We start from the raw sequence: 23,630 nt of genomic DNA on the forward strand, positions 1-23,630 counted from the left end.
CATCCAGCTAACTCCCCTCTGGACGCATCTCCCAACATGAGTTAGGAAACAAGGACATGGTACATTCTCCACTGGGAGAGCAGATACTGGGTGGCAAACTGTTATGAAAGATCAGGGATCCCACTGGACTAGGATCAAATGCAACTTTAATTTCAAGATCCCAGCTTTCTGCACACTGGTCCCATCACCACCCCACAGCCTCTCGCTGGCTACCCATCACAACTCTTAGTGTAACAATGAACAGCTTTTCTCTGATTTATCAGCAAGGGTCTTGATGCACCCTGATGACAAGCTTTTCTGAGATGTGGACGAAAGCTTCCATCTTTATCCCAACTCCTAGCACATACTGAGAACTTACTAAAGACCCACTGGTGGTTTGAACCTGCACAGAACTCTGCTTCCCCAAGTATAGCCTACGGCCCACTATAGTTAGCAACAGCTGGAAGCATCTCAGAAATGCAGATTTTAGCTACTGAACCTCTAACAAGATGTCAAGGATATTCATGTACTCCATCAGGATGAAGCTGACACTGATGAGCCACAGACCATTCCCACAAAGTAAGTGGAAAGGCCAGGAAGTGTCTTCCAGCATAAGCAGAAAGCCTAGCAAAGGCCTCAATTTGTTCATTCGAGAGTTAAAGTTCCCACCCTGTGGTCTGCCGAGCCCAGTTCTGGCCAGATGTCAACTCAATGGTGAAGGCACCTTCAGTGTCAGATTCTCTCCTTACAACAGCCTGCCCTTAGGATTCAACTCAAAACAATTTAAGTACCTCTGAATTCCAGCTCTGGCCAGCTCCTCAAATGTTTTGCAGGTGTCAGGACATCTATCTCCTCCCAAAAATCCACAAAACCACCACCACCCACAGCTGTCATGGCCCAGTGACCAGGGCATAGCCCCCTTACATCTCTGCAGGTGCTACGTTGGAAAAATGCGTTTTTCTTGTAAAGTACAACGAGAATCCTACACTTAGGGAAGAAAAGAGGTTAACAAAGGGTCTTATTTTTCCCTTGGGGAAAGAAGAGACTAGAGGTTTACATTTTTAAAATGTATTTATTTTATCAACCACATGCTTACAAGTCAAACATCTCCGCAAAGATATTTTGCAGACAGATATTCTGGGAACACACTGGAGGCAGCTTACTTATCCGCTGCTAGCGAGCTAGCTATTACAAGGCTGGCCTGAAGGGATGAGGAGCAGATGTTATCTCCTCTGAAATGACTGTGGCCTGCCTGCCAACTCTCTTCCAGGTCACAGCTACTTCATGCCCCTCAAATACCCCTTGCTCAGCCCTGCCCCACTGCCTCTGCTTTGCTGATCCTCAGCAAGCCTTCCAACTAGCCTCAGTCACGGCTGCTCAGGAAGGGGCTGGCTGGCTGCTCCACCTTCACAGTATGTAAACCAGCACTGAAAAGAATAATTAATACACAGGTGCAACATAATTACCGACTATCACCACAGGGCTGTAAACCCCAGAGGCAACAGGATCCTGGGTAAAGGCAGCTCCTCCACTAGGCTCCTACAAGAAAAATGTGCTCCAGTCAGCCACAATGGTCCCTTGGCTCTCTGCTGTCTTTACTCTAGTCATCCTTTAGAGCCACGGAACTTACCAACTGGGAACACACTAGTGGCACCCATACTCTATGGCCTGGTCATACTGGATTATAAAGGTCTCATTCCCAGCAGAGAGTACCTGAAGGGCAAGGGCTGTGTTCTGCAGCCCAGAAGCTGCCCAACACATCCACCTTCTGAGATTGAACAAAGCAAAGAACAAAAACTTTGAAGGCCTGGATACACATTTGGATGGGTGTAAGAAGTGAGGGAATTCCTGCAGTACAACATGTCAAGTGCAACAGGGCAGGAATCTTCTCATCCACAGGGTCATACCAGATCTCCCCCCAACCTCCCATCTGGAATTGATGGAGCACTAAATGCACTGACTACAGAGCAGCCTCTCGCTCTGCAACGGACCGATTTTCCTTCTTGTCTTTTAAAAGACCAAGAATACATGGTCTTTCAAAGTCTGGAATACATAGTCTTCATCCTAAACTGGTTACAAAGAGTACCACACCTTGCAACAGGATGTGCTTTAGAGTTAACATTATTTTCAAAATGCTTTTCATAGGCATTGTGACTTTAACCTGCAGCCCAGCTGTAAGGTGAATGCTAAGTCTGAGTTAGAGAAAGAGATCAGAGAAGAGCACAGGTTGTACCTACAGGACCCAAGGCATTCATCACAAAACACCATGCAAGCTTCAAGCATCATTGTGAAACTATTCAGGCCTGCTGAGGTCTTGGTCACACCTTCCAAAAGTCAGTGACAAATAAAATCAAAGGAATTAAAAGGCAAGTTTCTTTTAGTGCCAAGAACTCTAAAAGTCAGGCACTCTGGTGTGTCCTCTTTCATAATGTTTGGAGAGTTAATCTAAAGTCTGGGGCTCCAAGTCTGGTTTTTTGGCCCCGCTATGGTCCTCACCACCTGGCCACTTGGTCGTGGAGATGTCACTTCACCTCTGAGCACCTTCATTTCCTCTTTTCTTAAAATGGGGATACAAGAAACTCAGACTTATAAAGGTCCAAACCAGAGGTACCTACTATGCAAGCATAAGCTGCCACCACACCAGACAGGCTAAAACTAAACAGGAACTCGAACGGACATCCTGGCCACATCAGATATTGTCCAGACAGCAGCCCAAAAAAGCAATCCTCACCAAAGTGAAGCTGGCATTGGATACCTGCTGTTCACTCACCCCATCTCCCTTCCCCACCCCAACCACCCCCCCACTAAGTCCCCAGGAGGTGATTGTCGGGGAGGATGCCTACAGGAACAAAAAGGAGCCAGCCTTCCAAAGAGAAGCAAGGGGAGTCACTCTGGAAGGGTAGGACCCCCAGGAAACATGAGAAACTATCCTAAGCCTTGCCTGGCCCTTTCCTTCTTTCTCAGACCAGTTCTGCCCATTTCAAACAGGACCCAGGCTTGCATGTACCCACAATGTATTGTTTCAGAGGACAGTATTCACAGTCAGAGAATGAGTCATCAGCAATCCTTGTCAATTTGCCAGCAGCCTGCCCCTCTTCATTACAAACATAAAGATAAAAGCTCTTGCACTGCATTAGCTGGCATCCGCCTCCACAGACAGTACAAATAAATTAATTGTGCCTCATCTCAAACAGTCCAAGAGGTGTGCGGGAAGGGAAAATGTACTCCGTCTTGCTTCATTAACAAATTAAACTAGAATAGAGCCACAGCCGTTGTCTCCTAGCCCATAGACTCAACTATCCTACCAATTTCTGACTCCCCTCATACATACCTACTGGGTCAGTACAATCCCCAGAGACAATCTGAGGGCCCAATGGTATGTGGGGTTCTTGTTGCGGGGAGAAAAAAGGGGTGGCCTCAGGATCTGACACACCCAACACCACCAGGGACTTAGGAAACAAGAGCCGCCAGCGAGGCTGGGCACTGATGATCAGAAAACGGTGTTTAAATCACTCACTCCAGGCAAATAAACAAACCAGCTGGGCAGCCAGGCCAAGGTATGTACAGCAGAGTAAGAAAGTTTGTCATCAAGCAAACTTTGTCATACTGAGGATGGTGAGCATTCCAGAAAGAACAAAGCTATTCAGGACCAACTTGAAAAACAAGTTGGGTTCCCTGCATGGCCAGCTCAGCTTACACCCTCAAACACACCTTTCTCACATGGCGTGGGAGACGGCCGTCTTTGCAAACCCATTCCAGGCAATTTGTTCCGATGCTGTGATTTTCTTGATCCTCACTCTGTACTGCATAATTTGGGCAACCAATGTTTTATTAGTTGAAGGAGAGAGTAAAAGTGGGTCCCTTCCTGTTTTATCTCCAGAGACAAAAATAAAGCTTACAAAGGAGGAGGGAAACAGGAAATGAGGGGGTGAAGAGAGGAAAGAACAAAGAAGAGGAGGAAAAGCCCTCTCCTCTCCAAATATCACCCTATTAACTACCAGGAAGTCAAGATCACAAACAGCTAATCCAACCATAAAATATGTCCCAAGTATTTATTGTACAGATGGGCTGTGGGTTTGGTTTTGTTAGCTTAGTTGGTTTGCTTTTTAACTATAAAATCAAGAATACAAAAAATTCTGCACAATCGGACCTGAACCAATTAGGTCCTGCCTATAAGAAAACAAAGAAAATAAAATCTTAGCAAATAACAAGCCATATCAGCCAAAATCACCATAATCAAAGAGACCAATTAATCAATAAGACACCATTGAGCAAAACCTTCTTAAAAATTACAATACCCAATGCAGGCCAAAATGTTGAAATTGGTACCTTCACACACTACTGATGACAGTATAAACCACCGCAACCCTTTTGGAAAGCAATTCAGCAATATCCACAGAGAGGCCAAAAAATGTTTGAACCCTTTAACCCAGAAATCCTGCTTTTGGGAATTCCCCTTTAGGAAATAGTCTACAATAAAGGCAAAGCCATATCTCAAAGCATTACTTACAATGGCACAAAACAGCAGGGGGAAAAAAATCTAAACGTCCACTAACAAATGAATGGTTAAGTAAATCCACCCTGTAGGATGACAGATCCTAAGACCACTAAACTCATCTTGAAGGTGATGTAACCATTTGGAAAGCATTTACTTAGGGTTTACTGAAAAGAGCAGAATACAAAATTGAGTCTACATGAGATTACAGCTCTACAGAAATACGTCTGCAGATGTAGAAGGGCTAAAAGTTAAAAATGAAAATAGTTGCTTTGGGGTGGTGAGCCTGTGGAGGAATATTTTTTTTTCTCGTTTGTTTGATTTCCTTTGTTGTGGTTATAGTATTTCTTTTGTGAAACAAAGACTTCATAGGTTGTAAACGCAATTTTTCAGGGTCCTCTGCATCACTCTGGCCCCTCTGGCTATACTGTTTGGCAAGTTAAAACTCCTTTCAGGAATTACAGAATGGTAGCACAGAACAAATACCTAGGCCATCCTCCACTGCCTTTCCAGACACATTAGTTGGGAGCTGGACAGGAAGCAGAGCAACTGGGACTCAAACTGGCACTCCAGGACCCCAGTGAGATGGCCCAGTGGCTAAATCCTTGCTGACATGCGCTGGGATCCTATATGGACACCAGTTCATATGCCTACTGCTCCACTTCACTTCCAGCTCCCTACTTATGGCCTGGAAAAGCATAAGAGGATAGCCTCGGGACCCTGCATCCACAGGAAGACCCAGAAGAAGCCCCTGGCTCATGGCTTCTGATCAGCTCAGCTCGGACTACTGCAACGCAACCACTTGGTGAGCGCAGACACTTAGTTCACCTGGGCAGTGAAGCAGTGGATGGAAGATAGTCTCTCCTTCTCTCTATAAATCTGTCTTTCCAATTAAAATAAATAAATCTTTAAAAAAAAATGGTTCTCCAATAAGGAATAATCATGGGGCACCATTCTTGCAGGTTTGCAATCAATCTTGCCTAAATTCAAACCTTGCCACTTGCTAACTTCAAAACTTTTCTCTTGAATGTAAGTTGTCCTTATCAACAAAGAAGGATAATAATACCTCACAGAGCTGTTTTAAAAATTAAGTCAGTTACTGCATTTAGGGTCAGACACTGTGGTGCAATAGACACACACTGCTTAAGATGTCTGCATCATTAGTAGGGTGCTGATTGCAGTTCCTGCTATTCTGTGCGTGCGTGTGTGTGTGTGTGTGTGCGTGTGTGTGTGTGTGTGTGCCTCTACTTTGCAAACAAAATTTTTCAAATTAACTATTACATCTAAAGGCACACAGTGAAGCTGAATGAAATAGTATCTACTGCAATAACCTGCTATAAGTTTCAAAGACCAAGCTGAACACTTGAGTCCTCCCAGTTATGAGCACACTGACTACAACCTGCTTTCTCCACTAAGTTTGTCCTACTCCACATATAAAGCTTCGTACTTCAACACAGGGCACACATTTATTATTCTTAATACATACAGAGTAAGTACCTATTCCTCTCCCCAGAGACATAACTTTTCAAAGATTTCCATATTAGGGTTAACATTAAATGCAAATTGATCCATAAAGTAGCCTATTCAGAAATTAAGTGTGCCACTGACATTTTTCTTGATCTAATTAAAAGAGTAATGCGCTGTGAGATGTGCCCCTCAAGGGGAGGAGAAGCTGAGGCAGGACAGCCCCTCACCAGGCACTGGCTGCTCTGACTTCTGCAAGGAACAGTGCCTGACACAAAAGAATCCAAACATTCGGTCCTCTCAAGTCACCGCTAACAGGGTAGTTGGCCCTGGGGCTGTACAGGCAGGGAAGCCTCTAGGGGCTTACAGGTGTGGCCATTCACACCCTGGCCTGCAAGAGGGAGTGACTGAAATTTTCCTTACAGACCCTGCTCTTCCTGCATTCTGCCATCCCCACTCTGGAGGAAGCGACATCTTCTGTGCTTACACCTCAAAGCAGGATGCCCAAGTCAGAATTCCAGAGTTCTCAGCTCCAGACTGGCATGGACAGCCAACCTCTTGGCAGTATCAGCTCCTCTCTGTAACCCACAACTTCTCCAGATCAAATCCTGAAGAGGCCAATGTTGACCTCAGCACAGCTTGTCTATGTTGAGAAAGAACACTTTGTCTCCCTAAGCTGACCTTTTGTCATACCTGCCAACAATAAAACCTGGAAAGTCAAAAGGGAAGGAAGAGATCTGCTGAAAAGTCCCCTGGAATTAAGCAACTTGCCTGGTGTCCAGGAGGTGGAGGGTAACAGGATGTGACCGAGGACCACTCTGCATACACTCAGCATAGCTAAACACATAGCCCTCTGTGGCACCTGCCAGTTCAGCATTTCAACCTACTATTGGGAGTGTTTCAGCTCCCACATTGAGACAAACGCAGGATGCAGCCCCCATGGTCGTCCTTCATTCTCCAGACACCAAGTACCCTGAACCCCTTCCATCACCCCCTCCAACAGCTCTCTGGTTTAAGGTTCATCAGAGAGAACTATGCAACGGGATGTTGCTACTCTTGGGGAGACTGGAGCAATGGATTTGGGGATGACTCTGGCCAGGGCACCAGCGCATTTTCCATCCTGAATCTTACCCAAACTCTGGAAACCCTTGAAAGATACCACATTTCAAAAGACACTCTTCCCCCAAGAATTCCCAAAGCAAATATTCCAAACCCTTGGAAGTGCCCTGATGCACAGCGCAGGGCTGTCAGCCAAGTTAAAGGAGAAGAAGACACTCAAGTAACACAAGGAAGGAAGGTACTAAGATTGGATGGAATTTCTTCTTAAAAATTAAATTTAAAAAAATGTCTGGGGAAGAGCGCTTTCCTAACAGTTAAGCTATCTTCCTCCCATACTGGAACAACTCTGACCAATCCCCAGCTCTGGCACTGACTCCAGCTTCCTGGTAAAGTGCACCCTGAGTGAGGGGCACAAAGTATCTGGGCTCCTGCTACCCATGTGCAATACCCAGATTGGGTTCCTGGCTCCTGGTCTCAGCTCCAGTGCATCCTGGTCATTGGAGGCATTTGGGGGAAACAACCAGAAAATATAAAATCTGTCTCTTTCAAAACAAACCAAAAACCCTAGATCACAAAAATATCAATGCAGCAAGATGCTGAATATAGACTGACCTTGCACTACAGATGTTTACAATGATGAGACAGAGTCTAATTCAAAGTGAAAAGCAGGATGGGTGTTACAGCAGAATAGGACACTGTCTGTGATGCTGAACCTCATACTGGAGTGCTTAGGATCCAGTCCCGCCCCCACTACACCAATCCAGTTTCCTGCTGATGAACCCTGGGATGAAGCAGAGGATGAATCAAGCAATTGATCCCAACCACCCACATAAGAGATCCAAATGGAGTTCCAGGCTCTTGGCTTCAGCCTTGCCCAATGCTGGATGTTGCAGCCAACTAGGAAGTGAAGATGCTCTCTTCTCTCTCTTTCTTCTCTTTCTTTCTCTCTCTCTGCCTTTCAAAAATAAATATAAACTTTAAAAGCAAAAGAAAAACAATGGGGGCAATAACATAGTGGCTAAATCCTCACCTTGGATGTGCCAGGAGTCCATATGGGTGTCGGTTCATGTCCCAGTTCCTCCATTTCCCATCCAGCTCTTTGCTTGTGGCCTGGGAAGGCAGTCAAGGACGGTCCAAAGCCTTGAGATCCTACACCCATGTGGGAGACGTGGAAGAAGCTCCTGACTCCTGGCTTGAGATCAGCTCAGCTCTGACTATTGCAGCCACTTGGAAAGCGAACCAGCAGACAGATCTTTCTCCTCCTCTCTGTAAATCTGCCTTTCCAGTAAAAATAAATAAATCTTTTAAAAGAAAAATCTTCACAGAAGAACCATAGTTATATCAACCTGAAACCCATGACTTTGCCCCACAGGAGCTGCGATGCAAAGATGAGGAGATGAGGCATGTCAAACTATGACAGGAGATGGGAGGTAGTACAGATAGAGGAGAAGGAGGGCAGCAACAGTGGCTGCCTTCTGAGGAGCGATTTGATATTGCTTACTGAACACTTTCACCTCCATCCTCTTCTGCCATGGTGAAGATGGTCCTGGATGGTGCTGGGGATACCTGAAGATCCCTACTCCAAGCTCCAAGAAGGGAAGCACCTGCTGAACAAGTCCCACCACCAGCAGGACACAGATATAGCACGAGAAGCTGGGGGCAGGACCAAGCTTCCTCCACAAACACCACTGGGTAGTCCCCGTGGCTATGAACCTGTCTGTGTACCAGATGGGCCAGCAGAAAGTGGGGATTGGGTTAGGGGTTCATTCCTAGTTGTGACTATCAGAGTTGGGGAACTTTACTTAACACCAGCAAGTAGGGGCAAAGAGGGCTGCTTCCTCTGCCACCATCACTACCAGCAGACATCCAAATGCCACTCATGAAGAGCAATGCCTGGGTGCAAGCACTCAGTACACGCTAACTCCTTTCACCCTTAGAAGTCTTTATTAGGTAAGGAATCCTATTAATGTTCCCACAGTACAAGTCAACTGACAGCAAGTCATTTGCCTTGGACAAAGGTTGATGGGTCAGGGGTCAGGCAGTGAGCCAGATGCCGTTCCACTGACCACCAAGCCCTACTGTCTGCCTGAAGCCTCAGCCTTAGTGGATTGAAACTTGCCCTGGTAATGCTGCACCAAGCTTTCCTGGACAGTCATGTTCAGCAATCAGCAGGTCGCCACCTTCTCTCCTGCCTGCCCTCCCTCTTGCCTCTACCTCCTATTATTGGGTTACTGCAGCAGGATCGTGTATTAAGGCCAACACTACTTGGATATAACCTAATAACTGCCCATCTCTCAGCATTCGGCAAGAATGAACGCTACAGGGCACACATACAAACCTGATTCCTGACACAACAGTGATTTCTGTGGGAAGGTTTAATTCCATTGTCTACCTCAGCCTGCATATCGTCCACATGGACAGCATGAAGCCCCCATGCATCACCACATGCAGGAATGAGAGGCCCTGCGTCCTAACCGCTGTTTCCGTGGCTGCCGCACCCCATCTGGTGACAGCAGGTCCACCCTCATCTGATCTTTGATTTGGAAACACACTGCAGCAAGCACACGCTCAACTACATTACACAGGAACCAGACAACCCAACCGCCCTATGTTCATGACTGCTGGCTACAGAACTTACCAGTCCCAAATCGCCCCATGGGCCACAGGCCATGACCATTAGACAGGCTAGCTCTTTATGGCCAGACTTGACTCTCACCGGTCCCTCTTCTCAGGAGCTACAAATCCACACTGGAATCATTGCTCTGCAGCTAACCAGGAGACACAGGCTGACCCTGCATTTCTGGCAGCTAGAACGAAAAAATCACTGCTCCAAGTCCCGGCCCAGTGGATCACCTGGGAGCAGCGGAAGCTGTGACCTGAGGGCAGCAGCCACTGAGCCCCTAAGTGAAGAACGGAGGGCCAGGTTTCAGATCTGTCACGTTCTCTGCTGATGACTGAGTACAGAGCTGGCAAACCTGGCTCCCAGGCCAAATCTGCTCCACCATCTGTTTTTGTACGGCCCTCAAAGGAAGAATCATTTTCAACAGTTTTAGAATTTTTGGAAAATAATCAAAAGAATAATCAATGACACAGAATTCACATTTCAGTGTGCAGAAACAGCAGCTTAAGGAGCTCAGTCACGTCCCCTGGCCTGCACGTTGTCCATGGCTGTTTTCACGCTTATCACTGCAATGCAGTAGTGACACAGCCCATATGGTCTTGTGAAGGTGAAAATATTCACTATCTCACCTTTACTACAAACAAATCTGCTGACCCCTAACTTACAAACTAGAAATCCCACCTCAAGAAAAGGTAGAGGAGCATATGACTGATTTGGTCCCAGTGAGGTACTCAGGTCCAGAGAGTCAGCAATAATGAACCCTGCAATTGCGCTGGGCCCCCATGGGGAGGGGAAGAGACCCAACAGGAAATGCTTAGTCCAAGGGCTTGGCGGGGGGTGGGGGAGAGTACATCCCAATGTAACCATACACTCCAAGCCCTAAACATGAATCTTCTCCAGGAGGAATGGCGAAACTAGCCTGGGGCACAGTGCTCTGGCATGTCCCAGCCCTCCAAAATGACAGACACATAGGCCACTGAGAAGCGGCTGGAGCTCTCAGTAGGGCCCTCAGCCGGAAGCTGGCTGCCAGAGTGCTCCAAGGGACAGGAAGTCCATCCTCAGTTACCAGACCCTGACCACTCTGTGAGACAGCAATGGCTTAGTGGGCAGGCTGGGCTGGGGAAGCTAGGAAATGAGCACAATACTGCCAGACCAAGTTCTATGCTGACAAAAACTGATTTCAGAGGATTCGAGTCTGCCTTTTCACCTTCTCACCAGCTAACCTGAGAATGCCTCAAGCTTGGATAGCCAGATTGAGCCACTAAAAACATAAGAGGCCCAATTAAAAATGTGAACCAATTAATTATTAGTATAAGTCTGTCCCAAGCATTGCCTTTCTGACAATCAAGCCATGGGACATTTACTAAAGTAAATATCTCTACCTGATACCCACACTTACCTGTATACCCTGCATTCTGTCTGGAACCCCCCCTCAATCCTAGATCATTCTGGAGCTGTGTCCTTGACCTCAACCTGTCTGTACGGCACAGCAGGTGCCCAGCAGCTCAGCCTGCATCAGGTGCAGCTTCCAGATTCCCAGGGTTGATGGTTTGCCAGAGCTCCCAGGAGCAGGCTTCCCCAGGACCAGAGCAGAGCACAGCCAGTCCTTGACCAAAAAAACCCACCATTCCCAGCACCAGGGAGGCCCAAGACACACCCCCTGGCTCCTGCCCCTTCAGTGTACCTTCCAGGTCTACCCCACGGCAAATGTCCTACGGGCAGAGGCTTCTGTCTACTGCTTTCCTAGTGATATCCCTGTGCCCAGGACAGTGCCTGGCACATACTGACTGATGCTCAATAGCTACTGGAGACTGCTCTGGGACTGAACTGCATCCCAATCCCCAAAATTCCTATGTTGAATCCTTAAGTCCTAGTATCACTGGTTGTAACCATATTTGAAGACAGGATCTCTCTCTTTTTTTTTTAATATTTATTCATTTTCATTGAAAAGGCAGACACACAGAGATAAAGATCTCCCATCTGCTGGTTCACTCCCCAGGTGGCCGCAACAGCCATAGCTGAGCCGATCTCAAGCCAGGAGCCAGGAGCCTCTTCCAGGTCTCCCACATGGGTGTAGGTTTCCAAGGCTTTGGGCTAACCTCTACTACTTGCTCAGGCTACAAGCAGAGAACAGGAAGAGAAATGGAGCAGCCAGGACACAAAGCAGCACCCATATGGCATCCTGGCACATCCAAGGTGAGGATTTAGCCACTATGCTATTGTGCCGAGTCCAGAGACATGATCTTTAAACAGGAAGTTAGCTCTCATGAGGTCAGGAGTTCAGTCTTAATCCCATTGGAAAGGTGTCTTTCTGAGGGATGGTAAGGCACAGAGGCAACAAGGGCACAGCACACATGGGATCAGACACAGGCGGATGTGGGGAGTGGGGTGCTAAAGCCACTCCTGGGATTTGGGAAGGACCATTTCAAGATGGCAGCTGGTCCAGGGCCAGGAGGCAGAGTTGGTCTCACCAGCAGGTAAACAGGAAGTCACAGGGATAGGCTGATGCCCTCGCTGTGATTACTGGCCTATCACATAGCGCCAAGTGGAACCACCAGGAGAAGTGATTGGTGGAGAACAACATGAAAGTAGCCGGTAAAAGCTAGCAGACGAACTGACGGACGAAGACGGACGGACAAACGACAGGACAACTGCGACAGACAGATAGACAGACGAAGACAGACAAGAAAGACTGGGGGGGGGCGGGAAGAAGGGTGGCGGAAAGGAGATGGGGAAAGTACGGGAAGAACGGGAGGAAGGGTGGTGGAAAGCTGGCCAAAGAAGCGGGGAGGAAAGCTAAGGCCAATGGGGACAGGAGCAGTGGAGATAAGGATTTAAACACAGCCACTTTTGGCAGTGAGGGGTCCAGTTCCGGCTTTTTCCCGGGCCCTCAAGAGCGTGCATCATCGTTTTTAGTGTCGCCGCAGCTGGGCACCAGTGACAGGGAGACATAACAGGAAGGTAATCACAAGCCAAGCAGAGACGCCTCAGGAGCAATCACACCTACTGACACTGCAATCATGGACTCCCAGCCTCCACACGATGATCAAGTTAATGGCCTATCAATGAAGCTGCCTAGAATTTGGCATTTCTATCACAGCAGCCCTGGGAAAACACCACAGCAATGAACAGGACTACAAATAAACAACATGGCTGGTGCTGTGACATAGTGGATAAAGCTGCCACCTGCAGTGCCAGCATCCCAAATGGGTACCAGTTCAAGTCCCAACTGCTCCACTTCTGAACAAATGTCCTGCTAAGATGCCTGGGTAAACAGCAGAGGATGGCTCAAGTCTTTGTGCTTCTGCACTCATGTGGGAGACCCTGGTTGCCCAGCTATGGCTGTGACAGCCATTTGAAGAATGAACCAGCAGATGAAAGATTTCTTTCTGTCTCTCCTCTCTTCAACTCTGCCTTTCAAATACAAATAAATCATTAAAAAAATTAACCTATTGTGTAACAAAACTGACCTCCCATACCTCTATATTTTCCATCCAAATGGATTGTCCAAGAGTCAGCCAAGTTTCCATCTGAAAAACTGTCAGCATCACAGGAACACACCTTAACACTGTATTTTTCCTAAGTATTAAAAAAAGTGACTGGAAGGGCCAGTGCAATGGCACAGCAGGCTAATGCTCCACACTGTGGTGCCAGCTTCCCACATAAGCACCAGTTTGCATCCCAGCTGCTCCAATTCTAATCCAGCTCTCTGCTTATGGACTGCAAAAACAACAGAAGATGGCCCAAGTTCCTGGGACCCTGCACTCCTGTGGGAGACCCAGAAGCTCTGGCTCCCAGCTCTGGGATCATCTCAGCTCTGGCCATTGCAGCCAATTAATGGGGAGTGAGCCAGCAGATGGATGCAAGACCTTCTTGGTTTCTCCTCTCTGTCAAATATGTCTTTCAAATGAAAATAAATAAATATATCTTTTTTAAAAGAAGAACAGGGATTTGCTCCAACCAGGACCTCAAAATATTGGGTGGATGAATACATAGATGGATGCAAAGAAGAAAGTTGAGTTTTTAAAAAGGGCGTATGGTGGCAATTCTCCAAGAAATACCTGAGGAAGCTGAAAACCACTATGTAGACAACCAGGAATGCCCAGGACATGCCTACAACCAATTGGTAAGGAAGAGCTGGAGAGAGGCAGGGAAGAAAGCATTCAGCGACTCAACTCTAGGGAGTAACAGATGAGAGCAGGAAGCATCACAGGGCCTGACCAGCAGCCAGGGATCAGAGGCAACTTCATAAAAGAACAGAACCTTGGAGGGATCCCTGCTGGCTTCACCACTACTACTGTTAATTTGTAACCTTGCCGTCCTTTCTGTTTTACCTTTACTACTTTGTAACCTCCAGCAGTTTCCTTGTGGGGACTCAATAAAATCCCCCAAGGGGTAAAGGGCCTGACTGTGACCCTTTAGGGTGCCAGCAAAAGAGGACAGGCTAAACTACTTCTCACAGCCCTGAAGAAGGCCTTGCACCTGCTGGACCCCAAGAAAAAAGTGAACTGAGAAAACCCAGGTCTGGCCCCAGGAGATCACAGGTCCCTGTTGAGGCAAGGCTGGCTGGACAAATCAAATACAAGTTAATTCATTGTTATCTCAATCTTCTGTTCAACCTCAGATTTTTGTTGCCTTGCCACCACCTAATCACTTCCAGATCCATTGCAGCAGCCTCCCAATGACCAGCCAAACTCCAATGTCTCACTCCCCTCCAAGCCAGTCTGATAGCCCAAGCAAGGTCTTTTGCTTTAAAGCATCTCTCTCAATTTACTTAAGATATAGAGGGATAGAGTGACAGACGAGAGAGAGAGAGAGAATCACTCCCAGTCACAGTTAATTCCCCCAAATGCCTGCCACAGGCCTGGGCCAGAAGCCCAAACTGAGGGCCAGTAACTCAATCTGGGTCTCCCATGTAGGAAGCAGGAACTCAATACTTGAGTCATCATGGCTGCCTTTTGGGGGTCCACATCACCAGGAAGCTGGAGTCAAGATCAGAACCCAGTTCCTGAGTCCAGCCACTCTATGGAACGCAGACATCTCAGCTGCTATGACAAACTGCCCATCCCCAATACAACTTTTCAAACCACTGATCAAATCACATCTCTTGCCAGTCTAAAGGACAACAAGCCAGTCAGTCACCATGAGATACAATCCACACCCCAAAGCACGGTAAGTGCAGAAGAGTCCAGGGCATACCATGCCCCACTGGTCGTCCATCCATCTGCAATGACCTTACCCTCCTTCCTCCAACGCATGTGTCACAATGAGTCCCTCACCTGTCATTATCTGCACTCTTGACCATCATGATGACTGTGGTTCTGGGGGTGTGTGTCTGCCTCCTGTGCTGACATGGGCACGCCTGTGAGGGCTTCCTCAGTGCCTAGAAAAGCACCTGCTTAGACAAGGTCCTCCTCTGTCCTGGGCAATTGATTGGAGTCTCCCGCTTCCAAAACGCATTCTGAGCATCCATCATGCAGTTTGTCAGCACGTCCAGGATAATTACTCTGATAACTACACTCTGCCCATCACTGTGAGCTGAGAGACAGCCTTGCCTCCCGCATCCCTCATCCCCATCACCATCACCAGGCGTATAACGTACACCCTGCAGCATCTACCCCAACGTTTATGTGCACACACACAGCTCCACTTTTAAAAACACATTATACGTTTTATCTATTTTTATTGGAAAGTTAGATATACAGAGAGGAGGAGAGACAGAGATGAAGCTGTTCCATCCGTTGATTTGCTCCCCAAGTATCCACAACAGCTGGAGCTAAGCCAATCTCAAGCGAGGAGCCAGGAGCTTCCTCTGGGTCTCTCAGGAGGGTACGGGGTCCCAAAGCTTTGACCATCCTCAACTGCTTTCCCAGGCCACTGGCAAGGAGCTGGATGGAAAGCGGGATGACTGGGATTGGAACCAGCACCCATATGGGATCTTGGCGCATACAAGGCAAGGACTTTAGCCACTAGGCTACAGCATCAGGCCCTATAAACATTCTTAATACTGTATTATTTCTTTGCTTGCTGCTTGCTTAGGAAGAGCAGGAAAATGATGTATTGTCATACTAAAATCTTCATCTCTGTGTCTTCTCCTCTCTATATATCTGACTTTCCAATAAAAATATGTCTGATACGTATCAGACATATCAGAAAAGTTCCAGTAAAGGAACTCCTAAAAGGAGGCCGTGATTCATCAGTTTTCCACATCTACATACCTGAGCTGGGTATTGACACAGCAGTTTAGCTGCTCAGGACACCTGTACCACATCTTAGAATATCTGCTTCAAATCCCCTCTCTGCCTCCTAGTCCAGATTGCTACTGCTGCACCTGGAGTCAGACGGCCACATAAGCTCAAATTCAGATTGAGCTGCCCCAGCCCTAACTATAGCACCCAGTTGGGGAATGAACCATCAGCCAGGAGTACCCACGCTCATTCACTCATATGCTGTTTCTCTTTTCCAAAGGAGTAAAAGGTGGGTGCTGCAGCACGGCAGGTAGAGCCAACATTTAAGACAGCCACACCTCCGTAAGAGTGCTTGGTTTGAGTCCTGAATGTTTCACTTCCTGTAACTGTGTCCTCTGGGAGGCACCAAATGATGGTTCAAGTGCCTATGACATTGACAACCATGTGGAGGACCCAGATGGAGTTCCCGGGTCCTGGCTTCAGCCTGGCCCAGCCCCTATGTCAGGCATCCAGGGAGGAGTATACCAGCATTCCTTCAAAAAAAAATTAATACATGGAAAACTCAGTCTGTGTACCCAGGCACATACTGAAAAGAAGACCACACCATTCACACAGATACATAACTTTCTCATGTGAGGTCTTCTCCCACCTTCCATAATAATACAGGTAAATCAAACCCATAGTTCCTAACACCTCTGTAATGTTCTATGGGAACTGACTTACCTAATCCTTTAGTAAAAAAAAAAGTCACAATTGGTTATTATGCTAGATACAGTGTGGAGCATGTGTGTATGTACCTGCACAATTCTGTCCTTAGAATAAATTGTTAGGTCACAGGGAATAAACTTTTGACACTTAAGTCCCGAACGCCTAGAGAAGCCATACAACTTGGAATGCTGGTAGCACATGGCATCTGCTCCAGCCAAGGCTGACTAGGTCACTGGGATCGATCCCCTCAGTGGAGCAGTCCTTGGCACTCATCATCTTCATCTCACCAAGTCTGTATTTTCCTGCATAACAAGCATTGTCATGTTCTTGCCCAAAGTTCAAGAGCATCCCTGGGCTCTCCTCTCAGGGCACACAGAGACACACAGACCTTGCGGGAAGTCCTCAGTGGCCAGCCACCAAGCAGGACAATCACAGGAGGGACCCTCCTCAGCATACAGAGAGGCTCCATGCTTGATGGACCCCAGGCTTCCTTCCACAAGCAGAGGTGCTCTCCAGAGGAGATTCAGGTCCTTGCTCATCATTCTTGTCCTCCAAGGGACTTTGGGAATGGCCATGGCAGACTATGGGCCAAGATTATGGATGATAAAACCAGAAAAGAAAACATTATTTAAACTAGAAACTGTGGCTACTCACATCAGCATGGCAAGAGCTCTTGTGTCACCAGCATCCTCATGGAGGGCCTGTCCTTCATCAATGGACTTTTGGAACAAATACTAATCAACATGTTCAGCATCAGAGCTCTTCACATTCTTAATATCTTAAAGTTCTTCCCCATTTTCCTCAATAGCTCAACGGAAAAATATAATGTTTCTTTTTTAAGTCTTATTTTTCTTGAAATGGCAGATATACAGAGAGGAGAGACAGAGAGAAATCTTCCATGCTCTGGTTCACCCCCCAAAAATGGCTGCAATGACCAGAGCTGAGCCAATCCGGAGCCAGGAGATTCTTCCAGATCTCCCAAGCAGAGGTAGGTTTCCAAGGCATAGGACTATCCTCTACTGCTTTCCCAGGCCATAAGCAGGAAGCTGAATGGGAAATGGAGCAGGTGGAACATGAACCGACACCCATATGGGACACTGGCACTTGCAGGTAGAGGATTAGCCCACTGAGCCATCATGTCAGCCCCCCCCCAAATATATCACCTCGTAAAGATCCCAGTCTTACTGTGTCCCTCTCTCTTCTAGATGATAATGCTGATCTCATACAACAAAGATAATTAGGGCTGAAGAAATAGACCTGGGCATTCGGTGTAATGATTAAGCTACCACTGGTTAAATTGGTTAAGACACCTGCCATCAGAGCTGGCGTTGTGGTACAGTGAGTTAAGCCTCTGCCTACAACATTAGCATCCCATACAGATACTGGTTTCTATTCTAGTTGTTTCACTTTATGAATGGCCTGGGGAAAGCTTGGGCCCCTGCTACCCATATGGGGAGACCTGGAAGAATCTCCTGGCTTCTGCCTGGGCCAGATGCAGTCATTGTGGCCATCCAGGAGTGAACCAGTGAATGGAGGATCCTTTTCGCTGTCTCCTTCTCACTTCACAACTCTGCCTCTCAAATAAATAAATCCATGGAAGGAAGGAAGGAAGGAAGGAAGGAAGGAAGGAAGGAAGGAAGGAAGGAAGGAAGGAAGGAAGGAAGGAAGGAAGGAAGGGAGGAAGGAAAGCAGACATCTGTATCAACTATTAAGAGTCTCTGGGGCCTGGCACAGTGGCCTAGTAGCTAAAGTTCTCACCTTGAACACGCCAGGATCCCATATGGGTGCTGATTCTAATCCTGGTGGCCGTACTTCCCATCCAGCTCCCTGATTGTGACCTGGGAAAGCAGTTGAGGATGGCCCAAAGCCTTGGGATCCTGCACACGCATGGGAGACCCAAAAGAGGATCTGGGTTCCTGGCTTCAGATCAGCTCAGCTCCGGCCGTTGCGGCTGCCATTGGACAGAAGACTTTCCTCTCTGTGTCTCCTCCTATCTGCATATCTGCTTTTCCAACTTAAAAAAAAAAGTCTCTGGGTTACAATCCCAGCTCTGACTCAGATTCTGGCTTCCCACAAACATGCAACTAGGAGGCAACAGTGACCTTTCCAGTAGCTGAATCCCTGCCACCCATGGAGGAGACCTGGATTAAGCACCTAGATCTTGCCCTCTGCCACACCCAGCCCAGGCCACTACAGCCACCAGAGAGTGAACCAGCAGATGGGAGCATTTTCTCTCTGTCTGCCTGTCTGTTTCTCAACAAATAAATAAATAAACAAGCAAATTCAACCCTGTTTAACAGGCTTTTGAAATGTGTTGACTCTAGCATTCACCTGTTTCTGTCTTATTGCTATCATCCTTTCAGATGATGCCCCTCTGCTTCCCAGTGACTGATGCTACAAGAAGCAGAAATTAAGCAGCTTAGAACTGGCAAGGCATAAATAAACAGATGGAGACTTGAGTGAAGGTAGCATGTGAATGAAATAATGAATAGTTTTGGCTCACAGAAGTTGTGAGAACTCATTCAAAGGCCCTCCCCAAACCTGAATGTGTCTTAAAAAGGCCCATAGATAGTTCTATCCCATTCTTATCAGAGGTTGTTTTTGAGGCAATGGAAGGAGGAGCTGGCCAGCCATCATAACAAAAGGTGAGAAGAAGGGAAGGGTGACTCCAGGTCTAGGGTTTAATAGGACACACCGACCATACTCTTCTATAGAAAGTAATATCCACACTCAGACACACAAATAGAGCACTACAACTACACAGATCATTTCCTGCCATTAAAATCTGCCCCCAAAAGAACCAAGAGTGTTTTGGGTTTTGTTTTTTTTCTCTTACTTAGGCTTTCTGGGAAACGTTCAACTGACCATTAACTTGCAGGAGGCTGACAAATCACAACTTCCATGGTAAGCACAGCAGCTGAGATATAGGAGTGCAACATGACACAGCTGGAAAGGGCACTGAAGTAAGGGCAACAGGTGACATGGGCCAGTGCAGAGCCCCTTCCCAGCCTGGTCACCCTGTCAATAGAGGCGGGAATAGCACCTGCTCTCCTCCACGGAGGTCTGTGGCAGAGCCAGGGGGCTGCTACCTGCACCACCACCAGGCTGGCCCTTCCACTCAAACTGAGGATTCCTATGAAGTACTACAGAACATAAGCATCAGGTACCACACCTGGTCAGCCACCCAGATGCTACAATGAGAATTCCAGAAGGAGCCAGGCAAGAAAGTGTCCTAAAGACAAATTTCCAATTCAGCCGCAACAGGCTACAGCCAGCAACATCTGGGCAAAGGCATGTAACAACTTTTACAGTAGGATCACCTGTCCAGAGCAAACCCCAATATAGAAAATAGGTACATAAATTACAGTACTTCTCATTATAAATTCAACAAGACCATTCTTACAAACACAATTTAAACTAGAGGCAAAGCTTCTAACACATTCTTTTTATTTATAAAATACTATACAGAAAATTTTGATTTGCCAATAATTGCAAATAGCATCTAACCTTTTACTTGCAGCCCCACGATCCTCCCAATTAAACTAATATGAAAAAAAAAAAAACCAAACAAACTTCTAAGGCAGGATAGTAGGGAGTTTTATTCTTAAGTTGGGTAACAATACTTGTTAGGAAATAAGCAATTCAAAGGGAGCTGAAGAATGATTTCTTCACTTAGTTTTTTATTTCTGAAAGCAAGTACTGTTAAAAAGTAACATGAAATAATTCAATGTTCAACAGAGGTCAGCTCTAAATATCCCTAGATACTTGATGCTGGTTTTGACAGATGTTTATGAAAAATTTCAAAAGAATCATTTATTTTGTTTTGTACATTAGGTACAAACTAAGTTTCAATTTCATCACTGAAACCCTATCGGCTTGTAAGCACAGTAGGCACCCAGCCTGTATTGCCTAATGGAACTCATTCAACGTAATCTGAAAATGCCACATGACACACAAGTTAGAACAACCATGTTATATTTGAGAGATTTAGAACAATGGAGTTTCTTTCCAAGTCAATGTGAAAGGAGGGGAAAAGGTGATTTATTACCTCATTTGAAACACCTCTTTCAGCCTTCCCTTGAGTGGTTGACAAACTGTAATATGGAAAACTACTAAGAATTATTATCACCATCACTACAATTAACTCATAAACGTAAAAAGACAACGTCTCAGTACAATGCACACCGTAGGTGCCACTCCTTTCTAAAACATACCCATTAGGTAACCAGCATTTTATACACACAAACTCAACTTCTGGTCATAGTAGCTACAGACATCATCTTTTATGCAATATTTCCTGCCATTGTTCTCACAATGGCAAAATGGCCTTTTCTTCTGTGTCAAGTAATTGAAAGAATGGGTCTTAGTCATTACTGTCTGGAAGGACACACACCATAGCAGAAACACACTGACGTCCACAGGGCATGGTGGAGGATGGTTCAGAGCAGGAACGATCCCACCCTGGACCCCTCACTCTGCAGGCAGAACACCCCAAGTTCCTGCTGTATGGCATCACACTACCAAAACATGAACCCTCAACACAGCAGATTCTGGTACTACAAGTACATTTCCCAAGCTACTCTCAAGTTCAGAGGCAGAATGCTCAGATTCTGTGGAGTAGGATGTAATCCAGACAAACGGAGAACGTACGAGACCTTTTGGTTGATCCTCCAGAGCAGAAAACACAAGGAAAGAACTCTAGATTCCCAGAGGATGCCTTGTCCTGGCTCTTGCCTCATTCCCTCAAGCACAGCCACAAGTTCAGTGTCCAAAGTGACACAGAATTCAAGCCCACTCCACCCCTCACTCCTTCTCAGATGCAGGAAGCCCTTTCCCTTCATTCCCTTACACTATCCCAGGCCCCCGAGAGACAGCCGCTGGATCTGGACTTAGCAAGGCAAGTGGCAGAGCATACCCACAGCAGAAATTTTCCTCTAGCAACACCATTAAAGCTAACTTTAAAATACCAAGAATAGATAAGCAACATCAGAACTGGCATTCATTTCCATTAATAAGACAACACAGCCCTTAGTAAGAATTCACTATTATCACATGTCAACTCTTTGGCCTGTGCAATAATGCTCTGAGTGTCTATGCTCACATCCAGTCCCTGCACTCAAGGGATTCAGAGGAAGAGAATAGAGTAAACTCAGAAAACAGAGAGGGCAGAGTGGCTCATGGTAACAGAGCAGCAGTGTGGGGTACTAGGGTGATGGAAGGAAGGCTGGCTCTCTCAAGCTACTGGGAGGGCTTCTGGAAAGGGAAGCACTGGCTGGTGTATGTCTGGTAACACTCCACCAGGTACAGGCTGGAGCCAGGGCACTGAGGCAGAAGAGACTGTTGAGTGTGGCTGACAGAGGACTCCAGGGGCCAGTTCTGCCAAACCAAGACTCTCTCATGCGATGAAGAGTTAGCATGACTGGAGTCACCTGGCCACAGTCACTCCAACTGTGACTTCCCTGAGGAGAGACAGTGGCTCTTCCAGCAAATCTCCCACACCAAACTGGGAGGGCATCGTGTATTCTCTCATGTTTGGCAACAGGTTGGTCCAACACATGTGCCTTTCTCTATTCCAGGTACGTGCAGCAAAGCTCCCCAACCAACCAACCACAACATCGACTCAGCCATAAAAGAGGATCAGTGTAATACATGTTTCTTACTTGGCAAGAGTCTAGTTCCTCTAAGATAAATTTTTCCATGTTCTAAAACCCGTGCTGTTTCATAAAAGCACATCCAGGGCTACTCTGCTTCCAGGGGGTCTGGGGTTTAAGCCAATTTGCTTAGAAGATAGTTGTGCAGATTTGCATCACCCTGTGAGTCTGGGTTTTAAAGAAGGGTTGGGGGAGCAGGATCTCCAGCTAGAGCAGGGGATAAATTTAATAGAAAGCAGAAGCCAGAGTGCATTCGATAGATGGCTGCTCTTGCAGGTCAACTCACACCAGGCAACACTCACCCAAGCTCTCCAAGGGGTCCAACTGCTGAATTCCAGTGGCTTTGTATTCGTTCCCTCCACAGATGTGTTCTGAACATCCATCATTTGTACAGAGAATATAAGGCATGTGTGAGGCACAGCCTGTGGCGTGCCAGAGCTCACACTTAAAAGAGGGAAAAGTGCAACCACAAACAACAGAAAAGCACGATGGTTGATGGGGAGAGTACGCTTAGGGCCCAGAGTGGCCCAGAAAACGTCAAGGTCCCCTCTGTAAGAGGCAGCTGCAGGGAAAGCGGAGAGGTACTAACTGATCAGTCGCTGGGAGAGGCAGACCATGCATCACCTACATCTCACAACAGGCCACTGTGATTGTGCCCATGTCCCCACGTGCTGGGCAGAAAAACCTGGTTCAGCAAAGCTATGCACCGTGTACAAAGTCGCAGGTGTCATGGAGCCACAAAGGACATCCAAAGACCCCCTGTCTGCTTAGGAAAGCATGAGTAACTTAGTACATCCGGGAGATGACAAAGATTCAACACTTTGCAGGCCACCAGGCTAAACACACTTAGCAAGACACACTGTAGCAACCTCAGACAACAGGCTGAGAACATTCTCCTCGGATGGGTGCGGAGCCAGGTAGCAAGGAGTCCCAAGACACAAAGCAGTGGCTGAGAACACTAACCCGGAGCCAGCCAGCCAGGTTTGAACTCCCATGGCACACATCAGCACTAACAATTGCTACGGTAAGGTCCTTACTTTCTCCAAGTCTCTACCTCCTGATGACAATACCACCTACCACTCCTAAGCACTGTGAACATTCTATGAATCTGAAGCAGTGAGAACAGTGCCAGCCTACAGAGCAACTAAGCAAGCAGTCAAGGATGCTGATGAGGCCACAGAGACAAAACTAACCAGAGACAATGGAGAAGATTATCCAAACAGCTATTTGAATGACCCAGAGAAGAATGGCAGCAGCTTCAAGGGAACTAGGGAACATTCCTCAAATGAGAGCTCCTGAAATTCACAACACTCCAGAGCAGTGCCTTATTCCTACAACCAACAATTTATGGCTGATTTTCAATAGTCTTAGAGCTGATAAGCCAGATGAAGCCCTTCCTTCAGGAAAGAAAAAAAATAAATAAAAACTAAGTAAACAATTCCCAGTGTTCTCTAAGAATTTAGACT

This window comes from Ochotona curzoniae, unplaced genomic scaffold, assembly GCF_017591425.1.
Source record: "Ochotona curzoniae isolate NIBS_2020 unplaced genomic scaffold, NIBS_Ocur_1.0 contig_517, whole genome shotgun sequence".
Taxonomy (NCBI): Eukaryota; Metazoa; Chordata; class Mammalia; order Lagomorpha; family Ochotonidae; genus Ochotona; species Ochotona curzoniae.